Genomic DNA, 16,094 nt, shown 5'->3' with positions numbered 1-16,094 from the left:
ATCAAGCGAAGAACTGAGAAAGCAGAGAGACTGCAACATTATCGTGGTTTGCGTGACTACTCTCTCCACCTCAATGTCACGCGGTCGAAAAGGGCGCTTGTCTATTGGACAGTGGAAATGTGTGTGTGGCTGCGATCCTGTGTGTGCGCGCGCGCGTGTGTGTGTGTCTGTGTGTGTACTGCGGAGCCCAGATCAGCGGAGCCGAGTTTTGACATGGCATTGATCCATTGTTCTATTGAAGCACATTACCTACCACCATCCTCTCGCTAAACAACTTGTAGACCACGGTGTTTTTATGAGTGCCCACAAGTAGCCGTTTTAATAATATAATAAGCCGCGCGCCTCGGTAATAATAATAAGCCGCGTTTTTTCTTCCTTCTTCCCAAGATGCACAGACATAGATAGATAGATAGAGAGAGAGAGAGAGAGAGATAGATAGATAGATAGAGAGATTAGATGCAGTGTGCTTGTTTTGCAGTGAGTGCTGCGAGCAGTAATAATAATAATCACTTCCTATATTTGGTTCGCGTTTGGTCCGATGAAGCGAACCGAGACCTACGTTTTTAAAGCTCTCGCTGACAACGTCGTTGTCATTATTAGAAGCAACGAGGAAACAAATGTAATGATCGTTTCGTTCATCGCATAGGCTATTTAATTTTAGCCTATTTTAATACAATTCAAATAATCAAATTGTGCTTAGACTCAGGGAATTATTTTCACCGGACATTAAGACCGGAGAAATTAAATATGTCGGACTTCAGGAGATTTTGCCGGACAAATACCGGTAATTACCGGCTAACGGAAACGCTGACACACACACACACACACACACACACACACACACACACACACACACACACACACACACACACACACACACACACACACACACACACACACACACACACACACACACACACACACACACACACACACACACACACACACACACACACACACACACACACACACACACACACACACACACACACACACACACACACACACACACACACACACACACACACACACACACACACACACACACACACACACACACACACACACACACACACACACACACACACACACACACACACACACACACACACACACACACACACACACACACACACACACACACACACACACACACACACACACACACACACACACACACACACACACACACACACACACACACACACACACACACACACACACACACACACACACACACACACACACACACACACACACACACACACACACACACACACACACACACACACACACACACACACACACACACACACAGAGCTCCCTCCCCGGGCCCCTGTCCTGTAAGGTATTGGCTTGTGTTGCTACACGGACACATTTGTATGTTGCACCATGGTACTGCCTGGCTTACAGACTAGTAAACAAACACTCCGTCTCTTATTATATGTGAACTAAAGAGTACAAGGTTTACACCAGCGTTTCCGTTAGCCGGTAATTACCGGTATTTGACCGGCAAAATCTGTTGAAGTCCGACATATTTAATCTCTCCGGTCTTAATGTCCGGTGAAAATAATTCCCTGAGTCTAAGCACAATTTGATTATTTGAATTGTATTAAAATAGGCTAAAGTTAAATAGCCTATGCGATGAACGAAACAATCATTACATTTGTTTCATCATTGCTTCTAATAATGACAACAACGTTGTCAGCGAGAGCTTAGTGCTGGATGTGCGAGTGCATGTGAAGCTGCAGAGCCGGAGCAGCAGCAGCACAGTGCAGCACAGTGCAGTACTCCAATTCAGCCATTGGCAATTCAGCTGTTGGGTGGGGGGCGCTGCTGTGCGGTCCCCAGATAGAGCCAGAAAAGAGCCAATAACAGCTGAATCTGCTGCTCTGCATCGACATACTCTCGCAAATAAGTCGTTGGGAGGTGGAGAGAGAGAGAGTCGTCACGCAAACCCACGATAATGTTGCCGTCACTCTCTGCCAAATTTCTCAGTTCTTCGCTTGATATAATTAATACAAATGTCCAATATAACGGAATTCGTTAGCTCATAAAAATGTGATTATAACAGACTGCTGTTTAATGTCGGGCGACCACAGACACCTATTTGATTTAAAGTCGGCAGCAGCACGGAGTCTCGGGACTTATTTTATTTGGATATAATGACTTTATACGCAAAAGTAGCCTAGTTTTAAGTAAAAATATTATAAATCTACATGCCTTCATGATGTCATTCTTTTGTTTTGTTGTCATTCTTTTGCCTATCAATTGTTTTTAAGCTCAATAAACTCTGACCGGAATTTCTCTCATTTGACCGGTAGATTGAAATCTACCGGACACTGAGGCCGGCAACAATTTTTTCTAACGGAAACCCTGGTTTACACAACAGCCCCCACCCGCTGTTTTATTGTATTTGTACCTGCACTACCTGCTGTCAGCTGTTTATCTCTCTCTGTGAGCTTGATTAACCGTTTGATCGCCGGGGTTAAATTCATAATTTACCATCCCTCGCCAGCCCTATTTAACATGGAGAAGTTCCCCTTCTTTGCAGGGCTATAACATTTTAAATTGTATTGCTAAATTGACATTACCATGGCCCATTCAAAGTCCTATATCTATTGTTCAGGGTGTAGCAACGTTATACTTTTTCATTCACATATTCATACAAAAATACGGTCTAAAGTATAAGTATGTTTTTATCGTTTTCTGCAGCTTTCTCCAGAACGTGATTTATAGCCCTAAATGCATTATATTGATGATTGTATACAGTTTGATAGCAATCGGCGCGAGATAAAAAATTTCAACTGGACGTGGTTCTAGAAGTTACTACGTATGATCTGATGTTGACCGGATGGGCGGGGGGTCGTTTATAATTCCGTGGGCAACGTTATATCATTCATCTAGTGTGGGTGATATGATCATTGAAGCAGTTAGTATAGAAGACATTACAAAATAACGCTGAAACTCACCGTAGCTTCCTCTCGCCGTTGGGAGATGAACGTGGAACAGAATTTTTTCTATTATGGGATATAGAAATACCCGATCCATTTCCAGGTTGTATAATAGTATATACGTCCAAATCATGTTGTTTATTGAGTTATTGGCAACGGATCGATATCCATTGTGTCGAGCTCGAGTCCCGGGACCTATAGCGAGTGATCGGACCAAATTGAAATGAGCACCAACTTCCACTTCCCTGTTTCTTCCCTGGGCGATCTGCCGATCGGCCACCAGATGGCGCTCTTGGACCGTTAGAGAGTTGACAGGGGCTCACCAGTACATATAATGTCTCCGGGGGAGAAATATGATTTCGATCACAGATTTTTTAAATATTGATATCAAAGACGCTGTACAACGTCATCGGCAGAATAAGCATGGCGGGGAATGACGTGTTTCAGCGTCAACGGCGATTAAAGGGTTAACGTTAGCTCACGTTAGCTAGCGTTAGCTAGCGTTAGCTCCGCGGCTAATATTACCTTACCCTGAACTAAATCAATGACTAGGTTCTAAAGCATTCAAGTAGTTTTCACTGCACATAGAAGTAGCCAAACAGCGGGAGCATTTCGGGAGCATATGACCAAAACCCAGGCAATTTCGAGCCCTTAAGGAATCAAATAAGTCTGCCATGGCTACATGCTAACGTTGTTTTGAAAACCTGGCAGCGATAAGGGAATCGAAAGTCACGGGAGGCACACGGTTCCAGGCATCGGACAATTAGGAACTGGTTCCCAACGGGAACCGGTTTTCGATTCCCATCCCTAAGAGACTGGTGTTGAATGAAGTTGGGTTCAGGTAGAGGGAGACTGGTGTTGAATGAAGTTGGGTTCAGGTAGAGACTGGTGTTGAATGAAGTTGGGTTCAGGTAGAGACTGGTGTTGAATGAAGTTGGGTTCAGGTAGAGGGAGACTGGTGTTGAATGAAGTTGGGTTCAGGTTAGGGCTGCAACGATTCGCAGACGACATCGACCATTGATTGATTGATTGAAAACTTTATTAACAGATTGCAGAATGGGTACAGTTAGGGCTGGGCGATATGACGATATTATATAAATATCGGGTACAGTTCATTAACGATACACTTTTTAAACGTATCGTGGATATCGTGATGTTTTGCCCTCGCGTTAGAGGCCGCCGCGGCTGAGATGAGACTTACAAGCGCAGTGCTAAATGCTTTCCTCTCCCTCTCGCCTCTCCTTCTCGCAGAAAAAAAAGTCAGTCACACACACACTTGCCCAAATTACGTCATCTACACGCTAGGGGTGGACGGTATAAACGGTATACGGTATAAACGGTATTAATTTGCTCTACGGTATGGATTTTGACTATACCGTGTAACCGGTACAGCAGCTCTAAAATAGCAATGACGTCATGTAACCACAGCGCGACTATTTCAATCGCATTTGCCCCTAAAAATAGATAGAATTAGTAGATAGATAATAGATATGTGCAAACTGGAAAAAGTTATTTAGGAGGCTTCGCGCAGTGGGCGTGTCAACACGCAATTGTCATTTCATAATAAACACATATCACTGCGGCGCAAGTTTCAATTTCAGTTCCTGGCATTTTTAACCAGTGGAGAAAGGTAAGATATTTCCCTATCGTTTTTCTTATATGAATTATTCTACGTTAATAAAACATACCTGTTGATCAACTACAGTTTGCTGTAAACATTACGATATGTGTGTAGTGTTATGATAACGACGGCAGCAGCGGGAGCCGGGAGGACGGCTGCAGCAGTGGATTTGCGAATAGCATGCAGCTGCAGAGCCGCAGAGCCAGGGGCTCTTTCAGGTCTGGTCACAGGCCCGTCAAACAGCGCCCCCCCATCACCATTTTGTGTGTCAATTTGTTGACACATGTGTCAATTTGTTGACACATGTGTCAATTTGTTGACACAATTGTCAATTCTTAAAGCTGAGGATGAGTGGCACCTTTGTCTCAATTCTTATTCAATTCAATTCGCTCTGCGACTCTGCAGCTACATATGCTTCTAGCAAAATCCAGCCCCGCTGTTTGCAATGGGAGCAGGAGTCTCGACTCGGGACTTATTTTATTTGGAATATAATGACTTTATACGCAAAAGTAGCCTAGTTTTAAGTTAAAATATTATAAATCTACATGCCTTGAGGATGTCATTCTTTATATAGCCTGCCTATCAGGCAAAAAAAATTATTCTAACAGAAACACTGATACCGTGATATATACCGTTACCGTCTATGCTTCAAATTATACCGTGATATACATTTTAGACCATACCGTCCACCCCTACTACACGCACATACACGCACGCAAGCGCACACACCTAGCCAGAGACAGAGAGGCGGTGGCTCGGTGCTAGGGATGCCCCCTGAAACCCAGGAGTAAGCTCCGACGTTAACGGTACTGCTATCGGTAAATTAGTCTATGAGCGGATTAGCTACGGAGCTAACAGAGTGTACCATCCATCTGCGACGCAACAGTGGCAGCAACAGTGGACACGGAGTAATGTTAACGTTATGTCGAGTTCATACTACACTACACGTATGAACTCGACATAACGTTAACGTTACTCCGTTTCCATGAAGTGTTTAATTAGCAGCAATCTGTTGTTGAAAATGTAACGTTAACCGGAAAACCGGAAATGGAATGCGAGGACAGGAAGCCGTCATGAAGTCGGCTTCTGGCCCTTGTAGTCATATATATTGTAGTCTTTTAGTCTTATTAACCAAAATATTTTAACAAAATAAAAATCAGCAGCACTATTGGATAACTGAGTCATGTTTGCATTGCTATGTATTTCTTTCTTTAGGGGAGTAGGACATTTGTTTCACAGTTTTAGCATGATGTTTTATAGATGGCTAGGTTAAACACAGGTTTTTGTTTTTAAGGGGGGGGGGGTTTGATTTGATTTGATTGAAGTTTATTTCAAGTATGCAACACAACAAACAAACATCAAGTACAGATATAGCCTTAAGCCGTTCAAATAATAAATGTATACATACATGTAAATAAATAAATAGTTACAATATGTAATCTAATCATCTAAATCTAATCTAATATATAATCTAAAAAACGAAAGGCTAAAATGCTAAATATATAATCTAAGAATCCAATAATCTAAATCTAATATATAATATAAAAATGCTAAATGCATGAGTCTTTTGTCTTTAATGTTCGCTTGCAAACTCAAATACTGTCTTGGTAAGCCTCATAATGAATTGTTTGGGGAAAAAAGGAAAAACATCGTGATGTGTATCGTGTATCGCCGAAAGGTCAGAAAATATCGTGATATCATATTTATGCCATATCGCCCAGCCCTAGGTACAGTACAGTACAGCTCAATACATACAATTGTTAAGGGGATGCAGACCAGAGAAAGACTTTCGTCTTGTTTACATCAGGGTCCCCCATTTTCAATTCATCGTAACATATATGACATACAGATAGACAGTACTGCTACATCTATACATTTATGACATACCAGATTTGCAAATACAGTACTGTTTGTGATACGAAAAGAGTCCAGAAGAGAAGTATATACATTTGACGTATAAACTGTACATTGGAGGAGGTTGGGTAGGTGGGGGGGGGGTGGGGGGGGTACTGTACATTGGAGGAGGTTGGGTAGGAGTGGGGGGGGGGAGGTTGGGTAGGAGGGGTGGGTGGGGGACACTGTACAACTGTACAAGCAACACTGTACATTGGAATATTGACAAGAACATACTTGGTCATTTTTACTGTACATTGGGGGGGGTTGTGTTAGGACATTTACAGGGGCCAGTTTCGAATTGCAGTCTCCCGTAGGTGTTCTTTGAGAGTGTTTTTGAAAGTGGGTAGTGATTCACATTCCTTTACAGCATAACATTTAGTCAATTTGCATATTCATAATCGACGCATCGCATTGTTGTTACTAGGCCTGTCACGATAACACATTTTGCTGGGCGATTAATTGTCCCATAAATTATTGCGATAAGCGATATTATTGCGGTTTTGAGAGAATTCTTTTTTTGAGAAATGTATTTCCCCAAAGTTTGCAATTAACCCTTTTTTTTTTTTTTTTTTTTACTAATAATAGCATAATAATGCAAGGAAACCGTTTCAAAGTGCAATAAATCTTTATTTAACATTGGAAGACATTTTAAATATCCTAAATAAAAAAATGCTCAGTTTGATTGTTTATTATAAAACAAACTGAAACTGGAAACAAGCCCTCTGTCTGGCTTTTTGTGTCATCCTTTTAACATGTACGTATTATTAATGTACGTTGCGGTACCATGTACAAAATGTTAATAAAGTATGAGGGGAAAAAAACTGTGGAAACGTAATAAATAAAAAGGCAGTGAAACAATAATCAAATAAACACCAAAATATATACTATCTCTATTGGAATGGAGACTTCAGCACAGGATAAAAAACTAGGGATGGGCAAAAATCGATTGATCACATGATGTACTCGTGGAAGAAAACGCTGTACAAAATAAACGTCTTTTCCGGTGTTTTAGACTCTTATTTTGAAACCCACCAACCGGTCCGGAGCGGAAGTATTGTTGTTATTATCCTAGCAGAACGTATGAGCGGCCAACTTGTCTCGTCCGGTTCTGTGTTTTTGAGCGAATGATAAAACAAATGTTGAGATTGTTGGTGAACAACTACATTTAGGTTAGTTTTAATGTTAGCTACTAACGTTAGATGCAGCTACTACAGGCAATCAACGATGAGGAGGAAGCCTCAAAGCCGTATATAATAGCCCTGTGGTGCGTACTTAGGCACGACTCGAAACTACCTGTTATAATAAATTAATTCATGTTTAACTTGTCCCCGTGTCCAGTCCTTTGACTAGCCCCACCTATGCTATACATTGTATTTCGTTTGTTAGCTATTTAGCTAATATTGAATAGCATCAACGCTAGATCTTTAATCTTTATTTAGCAGTCCAGTTTCTCCGGGCAGTAGCGAGTAACTACTTGTGTCTAAAAATAGCTAACGTTACACTACAAAGAACGCTACTTGGTTAAAAGGAGCAACACTATTGAGAAATGTAGTTAAGCTATGTGCTCACAGGAGCTCCTGTGCTGTGCTCTAGTAACGCCAGTGGCCCGCCTCCCCACGGAGAGTGACTGACAAGAGGTACTGGTTCCGCCTCATTAAAACAAACGCGCAAATAGCAATTAATCGCGCCCGTCAAAATCATTGCATTCATTTTAATTATCGCGCTGATTAATCGATTTATTGCTTATCGCGGCAGGCCTAGTTGTTACTTGTAAGTGCCTTTTGCGGTTGAAATGGCAGACGTTCAAAGTCATAACACGCGCAACGTGTAATCTAACTAGTGCGCAATGAATCACGTTAAAAATATAAATAACTCATCTTAAACCACTATTTGTGATTCTGCCTAGAGCCAGGACTCGACGGTGAGCGTCTCTGTGTTTCATGTCACCTCCAGCTGGAAGGGAGAGACTGAGCCTGATGGCTGCAGACCCCCAGCCTGATGCCCCCACCTTACAGGGTTAGGAGCAGGGAGCTAAATTAACTTTTTGACTCACCGGCCAGTGGCGGGTAGATGGGAAGAATCTACCCGCCAAGCATATTTCTTACCTGCCAACTTTTTTTTATAAAAAAAAAGAATTATTATTATTTTATATAAATTCTTTTTTTTTAATAAAATATATATATTATATAATCATACTTGTGATTGTGTTATCTGCGAGACATCGCCACCTCGCTGTCTGCAAACAGCTCCACTGTCTGTGTGTATACTCGAGTGGCCTCCAGCTCCAGCAAGGATTCTCCGGCGCTGCAGCTGGACCCTAAACGCTACATTCAGCATGCAAAAGGATTCTCCTGAGCTACAGCTGGACCCTATTCAGCAGCCCTCACTCATGCGATGTAAGCCAGGGACTCGAATACGCATGTTGTTGTAGGACATTGATGTCAGGAGCTATCTGTAGCTACTGCTGGATGACCTATTTAGTTTACTGCGACATTTCGTAGTGACTAGTGAGCTACCTAGCCAACGGAGGTATTATGCACTGGACTATTGCTGGAGCATTTGTTGATGTCGGGAGCTATCAGTAGCTAGCCGGCTGGATAACGTTACACAATGCCTCATGTATTAAACTAAGTGAATAGTTGACTGGGTCATTTTGTAACGGTAGCTAACGTTATCTCACGAAGGTCCCACACTGACTAGACTAACGTCACAGAGACTGTCGGAGGCAATAGCCTCTGTTTACATGCAGGCATACAGAAACAGGTGGGGAGGGGTAGGAGCAGCAGCAGCAGTGCGCGGTGCGCTACATGTCTGTGCTGAGACAGCGAGTGAGAACTCCGCTAAAGAATTGGATCATGATTTTCGGTTTTCACATGACTATTTGATTGCCCGCCACACGGCGGTCAGACCTCTCAGTGGGAGGCGCCAAACGTAAAAACTGAGCGCCAATGGCGGGTGGCGCTCTCTAGTTTCGGTCCCTGGTTAGGAGCTATGACAGCTCTTCAGCCCTGCGTTCTACAGCCCTGAGGAGCAACGGGTCCGATGCGTCTAACATGCTTTACATTCTCGAAGTCAACTTCCTGTCTGTTGTTGCTACGCAACTACGGCTTGGGGGAAATATTCACCCCGGGTACATTGTGTACGGTTCATTTAGTGGAGAAAACGGATTGGAAAAGCGGCAAATTAAACACAATCAAGGGTTATTTTCTTCAGTGCATCACAATGAAAGAGCTGCTGTGTTACGTGTTGTACTATTTAAACACTTCATGGAAACGGGGTAACGTTAACCTTATATCGACTGTAGTATTGTATGACCTCGACATAACGTTTAAACGTTAACGTTACTCCGTTTCCATGCAGTAATTATAAAGGTGGCATGCTAAGCTAAGCTAACGGAGCTAACGGAGGAACGACTAGCAGTAGCTAACGTTAGCTAATAGCTGTAACGTTACTAACAACGAATCAGCTGTTGATATTATGCGCCATCAGTAGACAACGTATCATGTATTAAACTAGAGTTAATGGTTTAATGCTTCAGTCACAGTGACGTTGAAAGAGCAGCTGTCACGAACCTCTTTCATTTCTTTATGGAGATCCATGTTGGCACTGCTCTGTAACACCGCTTGCAAATGGGCATCGTGGCATCTTTAGCTTGTCCTTCGTTGTTTACTTCAAACCCGAAGTACCTCCAAACAGCACTTCTGCTGTTTTCTTTATCCACAAGCACAAGTTGCGGAGGCTCTGCATTTGCCATCTTCAGCTAAAATGTTTGTTTACAAACTGAAGACGGCTCTGTGAGGGGGAGGGCTGGAGGAGGCGGAGGGGCAAGCGTGCTCTGAACAGCGTGTCAACAACTTGCGGTAGAACACTCGCCAGCTGGTACCGATACTGCAGAAAGTATCTGTATTTCGGGAAATGAGTATCGAAACCATTTTAAATATTCAGTATCGATATGTATCGATACTTCGATATTTTTGACAACACTAGTGTGCAGCGACCAGGAAGGGGATTGGGAATTGGCATAACGACTAACATTGGGATGGGAGAAAAATGGAGGAAAAAGGAGGGGGAAAAAGATTAAAAAAATATATATATTTACAGTTACATCTCATGAAACGATGCAACGGAAAGTAATTTTCTGTTCAGTACAGAATGTTAGTTGTTTGTTTTTCATTCTTCTAAATGGAGGGGTCTGCCCTCCAGCACTTGAAACGTATGGACGTATTTCTCAACAGGCTTGTTTTACTTTCAAAACAGATGCTTCCTGAAATATAATGGTTTTTGCTGCTGCTTTTTCATCTTGGTAGCGTTGTGATGACCAAATGCAGGACAGCGAGGAGAGGAGAGGAGAGAAAATAGGGCAGGGGAAAAGGGGGTGATTGATTGATTGATTGATTGAAAACTTTATTAACAGATTGCAGAATGGGTACAGTACAGTACAGCTCAATACATACAATTGTTAAGGGGATGCAGACCAGAGAAAGTCTTTCGTCTTGTTTACATCAGGGTCCCCCATTTTCAATTCATCGTAACATATATGACATAAATGACATACAGATAGACAGTACTGCTACATCTATACATTTATGACATACCAGATTTGCAAATACAGTACTGTTTGTGATACGAAAAGAGTCCAGAAAAAAGAGTATATACATTTGACATAGAAACTGTACATTGGAGGAGGTTGGGTAGGTGGGGGGGTGGGGTGGGGGGGACTGTACATTGGAGGTGGGGGGGGGGGGGGGTTGGGTAGGAGTGGGGGGGGGGAGGTTGGGTAGGAGGGGGTAATTTACTGTACATTGGAGGGGGTTGTGTTAGGACATTTACAGGGTCCAGTTTCGAATTGCAGTCTCCCGTGAGTGTTTTTGAAAGTAGGTAGTAGGGCTGTCTTAAATGCTTCGAAGCTTCGAACGTTCGATTCGATGGCACAAGCTTCGAACATAAAAAAAAAATCGAAGTTTAAAAAAAAAAAAAAAAAAAAAAAAAAAAAAATTTTTACTTCGATGTGTGTGTGTGTGTGTGTGTGTGTGAACTACCCATCCCAGTTAGGACAGCCGAATCCCGTCCAATCTTTCGCCGTCGACTAAAGACTCACTTCTTCAACCATTATCTGAAATGATAAAAAAAATAAAAAAAAAATCTAACCGTGACTAACCTTACTGTCATGCACTTGTCCTAATAAACTAACCTACACTGTAACACGCAACACTTTGATGAACATTGTTACTCAGCTGATAGAGTTGTACCCTTCTTGCTGTCTTGTCGTACAGAACTTGTAAGTCGCTTTGGATAAAAGCGTCAGCTAAGTGTGTGTGTGTGTGTGTGTGTGTGTGTGTGTGTGTGTGTGTGTGTGTGTGTGTGTGTGTGTGTGTGTGTGTGTGTGTGTGTGTGTGTGTGTGTGTGTGTAGGTGTGTAGGTGTGTGTGTGTGTCAGTGGAGGTTTCTCTATGACAACACGTGAAACACAAATTCACTCATAATTCATAATTATTATTAATTTACATATACCTATATATATATATATATATAAAAAAAAAAAAAAAAAACTATATATATATATATTTTTTTTTTATTATTATTATTTTTTTTTATTATAAATGTTTTCCTCTGTAAAAAAAATGCCAGTGAATTTTTTTTCTTCAAAAATGGCCAAAATTGACAGCTCTGAGCAGGCCTGCACTGCAGTATTGCCTGCAGTAATTATTCGTGAAGAAAACTTCACGGGTGTGACCCATTGTTAAATAAATAATAAATAACAGCTAATCAAAATAGGCTATTAACTTCATCTAAGAACGGTCTGTGCAGTTAAACTCTTGCCATTGAATGGAGGATTGATTGATTGACAGCCCTTGACATCCAATACATGGAGGTTGAATATGATTGGCAGCCTTGCAAATCCAATCAGAGATTTCTGCATTGCAAAGTCAAAATGGGTCCAGCTGCATGTGAGGAGGATAGGTTTAGCTCGGGCCAATCTCAAGTTTCTCAAGTTTCTTTATTAGTTGTCATACAGAAGTACAGAATACTTTTATACAAAATGTAACATAAAGAAGCATTTTGTATAAAAGTATTCTGTACTTCTGTATGACAACTAATAAAGAAACTTGAGAAACTTGAGATTGGCCCGAGCTAAACCTATCCTCCTCACATGCAGCTGGACCCATTTTGACTATGTGAAAGTTGAGACTATGAGAAAGTTGTTGTTTAGTAGTTAGTAAGCTGTACAGCTATAACAAGTCAGGCTAAATTAAACTTTGCGCCAACATTAGGACCGAAGTATAAACCAGCAACTGAGCAACATGAAGAAGTGGATTTATGCATCTGGATCAGAAAAAACGTTGTGGATGAAAAAGTAAGTAGGCTACAGTGCTTGTATGCTAACAGTAGCTAGGCAGCTTAGCCTACATCACAATGATAATCACCAAGCTAACTTACTGTACACACTGTAGGGCTGGGCAATTAATCGAAACAGAATCGTGATATCGATTCATAGACCTATGCAATCTAATTTCTAAGTTATGACTATTTTCTTTTATTAAAAAAAAACTTTTTTTTTTTTTTATTATTATTTTATCTGGGTTGAACATGATTTGTGGAACTCCCTCTGGTGTTGTGGTCATGGTATTCACTGACCTTTGGGAAGTATTTCGACATGCACATGGGTATCTTAGTGGTGTAGTGTATCTTGTAGACCAGGCCCATTGCAAGTTGCTGTACTCTGTCGTCTACTCTAAGCCATCCTAGGTTGTCAAAGTGGACAGGGGTGAGGTGGGTTTTAGGAGTAAGGTCAAGCAGTAGTCTGACCAGTTTGTTTTGTGATGTTTGTAATCTTGTTTTTAGTGCCTTTGAGGTGCTTTGGTACCATGAGGTGCAAGCATAGTCGTAGTACCCTTGAATGAGTGCTCCTGTTAGAGTCTTCAAGGTATTCTTGTTTACCAGAGAGGAGATCCGGTACAGGAATCTAGTTCGTTGGTTGACTTAGTTATTACATTGGATCCCATTTTGTCACAGGAAAGATTTGCCTCTATAGGATGGAACCCAGGTAGGTAATTTCATCTTTCCTTTTAAGATAAGATAAGATATTCCTTTATTGATCCCCTTGGGGAAATTCAGGCATCATAGCAGCATGGGGGAAGGGGGGGGTACAGGTAGTGAAAACAACACAAGCAGTGTAAACAAATAGGTCAATATAATTTACTATCTAACTAACTGAAATATACATTATTCATTATTCACAGTATCACAGTATCCACATAAGGTGCAGTATGCATAAGGTAGTGTTATTGTCCTACTTGGGTTCCTATTAGTTCTAGGTCGATGTCTGGCAGCAGTCCCTGCCCACTGTTGTGGAGCCTGATGGCCACTGGTATGAAGGACTGTCCGAGGCGGTTAGTTGAGTGTCGGGGGGGTATGAGTCTGTGGCTTCCTTGTCACCTTCACCTAATATGTTTTGATCTGGTCAGGTGCGCTGTCACCTAAAATGTTTTGATCTGATCAGGTGCGCTGTCACCTAATATGATTTCATCTGGTCAGGTGCGCTGTCACCTAATATGTTTTCATCTGGTCAGGTCCGCTGTCACCTAATGTTAATATGTTTTCATCTGTGTCCACTGACCACTGACACACAGTGGGGGATGTTTTAAAAATATTATTTAATATATAATATAATATAATAATTTGTGCTTCACCTAAAAATTTGGTCAGCAGCCTCCACTGGTGTGTGTGTGTGTGTGTGTGCACGCACCTTGTAGAATTCCACACATAAGAAAGAAAGATACTGGGATGAATAAACAAAATAGGAAATAAAATGTAGAAATGCATGCAATACATAAATAAATATGAATCTCCATATATGAAATAGAACATTTAGATAAGGTGCTACTGAGATGTTTTGGTGAGTTCTTTGTTTTTTTGTGGAAGTTGCCCTTCTTAAAAATGCATGAACATTCACTGATAATTGGTCTGTAGTGGAGTCTACAAGGTCTACATTGCCGGACCATGTAGAATCCGGACCTTGTAGACTGACATAATTCTGTGCATAGTTTAGTCTACACAGGCCATATTTCAAATAATCAAAATCTTACTTCATTCATCTTAAACATTCTTGATTTGGGGGATTGGTAGTTCCCATGAAATCTGAAGTTGTTCAAACGACAACAGCGATCCACCTTGAATGAAATCACACAGCCGAGTGAAACCTTGTTGGATGCGTCAGTCACGAAAGGGGCTACTTAATTAATTAATCCAACCCACTTTATTTATAGAGCACATTTAAAAACAACAACGTTTACGAAAGTGCTGTACAAGTCCCACAACATAAGATAAAAAAAAAAAAAAAAATATTAAAAACTAAATATTAAAAAAATATATATTTTTATTTTTTTTCGAAGCTTCGAATTAAAATCGAAGCTCGGCCCCGAAGCTTCGATTGCCAAAAAAAGCTTCGAAGGTCAGCCCTAGTGGGTAGTGATTCACATTCCTTTACAGCTTTGGGTAGGGTGTTCCACATTGATGTGGCATAATTGCTAAACGTGTTTAGTCCCTTGTTTGAGCCAAATCTGGGTTTAACATGATTTGTGGAGCTCCCTCTGGTGTTGTGATCGTGGTATTCACTGACCTTTGGGAAGTATTTTGACATGTACATGTGATAGGTTGGAGGAGGGTGGTTATGGGTAGGGAAGGTTGAATGCTTGGAGGAACAGGTAGGGAAAGAGGACCAGAGGGAACGCGTGGGGCGGTAAGGGAGAAGGAGGTCAGTCAGGTAGGGGGGGGGGGGGGGGGGGGGCAGGCTATGGAGGGCAGGCTATGGAGGGCTTTGAAGGTGAGGAGTAGTGTTTTGAAGTTGATGCGTTCCTTGATCAGGAGCCAGTGGAGGGAGTGGAGGACAGGAGTGATGTGTTCGCGGGACCGGGTGTTAGTGAGGAGGCGGGCGGCTGAGTTCTGGACCATCTGCAGTTTATGGAGGGAGCGGGAGGTTATGCCAGTGAGGAGGGAGTTTGGCAATGTTGCGGAGGTGAAAATATGAATTTAGGCTAATCATTGTTTCGTTGATGCTTGTTCACTGTTTCCCCTAGAGATGTCTTCAGGCCTAGTGGTACCAGGGCTCCAAACATACTTTTCTAAATGTTACTTGTCCTTTCGGACAAGTTATGTTTTTGTAGGTTTTGATCACCGGGTCCGGGAGTGGAACCCGGGTCGGCCGTGTTGCACCGTGGTGCTGTATGCGGTGCGCCACTCGGGCGGGAGCCCCCCAAACATACTTTTCTATATTTTTATCCCAATGTATACATTGACCGTAAATACATGAAATATACATGTATTTTATTTTTTATTATTATTATTATTTTTACATGATCACGACTAAGATATAGACATGATATATGATCATATTGCGATACCCAATAAAGTTAAGAACGATTGAAAATCTAATGAAATTGCGAAAAAGTTGACTAAAGACTAATGCATTAGGCAATGAATTAGGCCTAATGAATAAATAAAAAAGATGACAATATAACTGATGCCTTCCGAAATGTTGAAATATCCAAATAGTTTGGGTCCGTCCTAAATTGGCAACCGGCTGCAAAACAAGGCAATTTGTTCAATAAAAAAAAAAGTTCAATA

The 16,094-nt window shown here is 41.6% G+C and overlaps 1 protein-coding gene across 2 annotated transcripts in view; it reads left to right on the top strand.

Annotated features, from left to right (window-relative positions):
• lrch1 (leucine-rich repeats and calponin homology (CH) domain containing 1) overlaps positions 1-16,094 on the top strand; it is a 348,164-nt gene that overhangs the window by 15,366 nt on the left and 316,704 nt on the right. The gene's annotated exons all lie outside the window — the stretch shown is intronic.

Source organism: Notolepis coatsorum (genome assembly GCF_963971535.1).
Source record: "Notolepis coatsorum genome assembly, chromosome: 5".
NCBI lineage: Eukaryota > Metazoa > Chordata > Actinopteri > Aulopiformes > Paralepididae > Notolepis > Notolepis coatsorum.
This window is presented reverse-complemented; position numbering and strand designations above follow the sequence as displayed.